Source organism: Sprattus sprattus, assembly GCF_963457725.1.
Source record: "Sprattus sprattus genome assembly, chromosome: 21".
NCBI classification, from domain to species: domain Eukaryota; kingdom Metazoa; phylum Chordata; class Actinopteri; order Clupeiformes; family Clupeidae; genus Sprattus; species Sprattus sprattus.
In genome coordinates this window covers 12,084,524-12,087,023 of record NC_137919.1, presented here as the reverse complement: position 1 = coordinate 12,087,023, position 2,500 = coordinate 12,084,524, and the positions used below count along the sequence as shown (strand labels likewise).

General features: G+C 41.0%; 1 protein-coding gene across 1 annotated transcript in view; it reads left to right on the top strand.

The window, feature by feature from the left end:
* The window catches only part of pacs1 (phosphofurin acidic cluster sorting protein 1), a gene marked incomplete at both ends in the record, with an annotated part of 57,346 nt that overhangs the window by 34,894 nt on the left and 19,952 nt on the right, over positions 1–2,500 (top strand). The gene's annotated exons all lie outside the window — the stretch shown is intronic.

Below are 2,500 nucleotides of genomic sequence, written 5' to 3'. Positions count from 1 at the left end.
AGAATAGAATTAAAATACCGTGATATCTACCCGGAGGCATAGAATTGTTACAATTTTGAATTATTTTCAAAAAACTGAGAAGCATGACTCCCCTCGCACCTCCCGTCTTATTTTACATCCCTCCGTCTCTCTCTCCCCCCTTTTCTCTCTCACGCTTGTCAGTCTCTTTTTTAATCTTTCTCTTTTGGTCGTGTTTCCTGTCTTTTTTTCTGTGTCTGTACACATTCATCGGAGCATTGCAAATATGGCATTCAGCGGAGGACAATTTGTTCTAGATAACAGTAATAAAACTGGAGCTGGAAAACAAATCCTGTTATTCATTGCAAGAATAAAATGAATTGCCACTCTCTTTGTTTCAGTTGCTTTGCAAATATATCTAGCTCTCTCTCCCTCTCTTTCTCTTCCCCCCTCTATCCCTCTCTTTCTCTCTCTCTCTCTCTCTCTCTCGCGCGTGTACGTGCGCATGGTGCTTTGTTTTTAATGAAGCTTCTCCTCAGCTGGTTTTATTCATCGCTTCAAAAGGGATGATGAATGAACTTTTTTAATTCAACATTTGATCCCCTGTTCTCTGTCTGCTCCCTCTCTCCCTCCCTCCTTCTCTACTTCTTTCAAAATTCCCTCTATCCTTCTCTCCTTCTGTTTGCTATTGTTCCTGTCTCACCCCTCTCTTTCCAAACATACTGCTGTGTTTAATGGTGTCAGCTACTGACTTCATGAAAGAGAATTACAACCTCTCTTTCTCTCTCCTCCCCCCCCCACTCTCTCCCTCTCCCTCTCTCCCTCTCCCTCTCTCTTCCTTCCTCCTCCTCTGTATCATTCTGTCCCTCTCCCCTCCCTTCATGGGGACAGTGGTGGCAGACACTTTTTACTAACACTAACAATGTACAAATATCCCAATTGCAGACCTTCCCTTCCTCTCACAATCAATAAAAAAATCCAACTTCTGCCAGCTCATTACCATCAACTCAACTCTGACAGCCTGGTGGGAAACGAACCAAATCACAAAATCATCACTGGCACTAAACAAGTACACCCCTCTCTGGCACAACCCAGCTTTCACATTACAGAACAAACCGTTTCACTTTCCCACGTGGGTACAAAAAGGAATCACACATCTTCACCACCTGTTTGAGAACCACCAATTAATGTCATTCAACACACTGACCCAGAAATATGGGGTTGGGAGAGAACAGTTTCTTCAATATCAACAGCTTAAGCATAAAATTAAAGATAAAACTAGACTAACCAACAACACATTACAACCTTCTGAACTGATAGAAAATCTCATGAAAATTAATAACTTCAAAAAATTAACCTCCCAACTATATACAATAATAGCAAACCTAAAAACAACAATAACACTCCCAACGACCAAGTGGGAAAATGACTTGGCCTTCACTCCCAACCCCGATTATTGGGAACAAATCTGCAAAAACACATTTTCCATGACCACTGACACAAACCTACAGCTTATACAATACAAAGTCATTCATAGATCTCACATCACCCAAAGTAAAATGTTCAAAATGGGCTTAACCAACACAGGTATTTGTTCACAATGCACTTTGGGTAGCACAGACGATTATCTACACGCCATGTGGCTCTGTCAACCAGTCTACTCTTTTTGGATCACGGTCACTGAAGCACTCTCTACCATCCTGAACTTCAGAATCCCATCAACCCCAACACTCTGTCTCCTTGGTGACATCTCCATAGTCCACATCCCGCAAAAATTCAAGAACCCCTTGCTCATCTCTTTAACTGTCGCTAAGAAAGTAGTCCTCCAAAACTGGAAGTCAAAGAAATCTTGCCACATCAACCACTGGAAAAATCTAATCACACAATACATTGCAATAGAAAAACACAACGCACATAGAGGGAGGCAAATGCCAGCCTTTGAAAATACCTGGTCACCATTTCTATCATTTCTAAATTAAACGGAAACATCACCAAAACCTAACCATAAGCCACATATATCAACAGACACCACTTTTCAATGTTTTATAACCCCCCCCCCCCCCACCCTCCTGCATTACCATTATACACATAGGCACTCACTAGCAACACTCAAGCGCACCAACACCCAAGTTACAATTAACATTCTCAACATTCTTCCGTAACCTCCCAATATAAATCAGAGACCATTCTGTTCAATAACTAATGCATCCCATGTGTTTAGCTGTCCAGTCCTGTCTTGTCTGTTCTGTCTTTGCCCCACCTTGCTCCCTGCCAACCTGCCTGGTTATCTGTCTCTCCATTTGTTCGTCTGTCACCTGTCTGTCTGTCATGTGTTTAATGTCACACTTTAAATGTGGTGCTATTGGGATTCAGGGTCAAAAAATAAAAAAATATTGTACTACATTGGAATTATTTTTTTTTGTTATGCTTTATTAAAAATAAAGTAACCTTTAAAAAAAAAAAAAAAAAAAAACACTAACAATGTGGATCTGTTCAGGGATTAATTGTGTGTGTGCCCCGGTAATGCTCAGGTGTGTGTGTG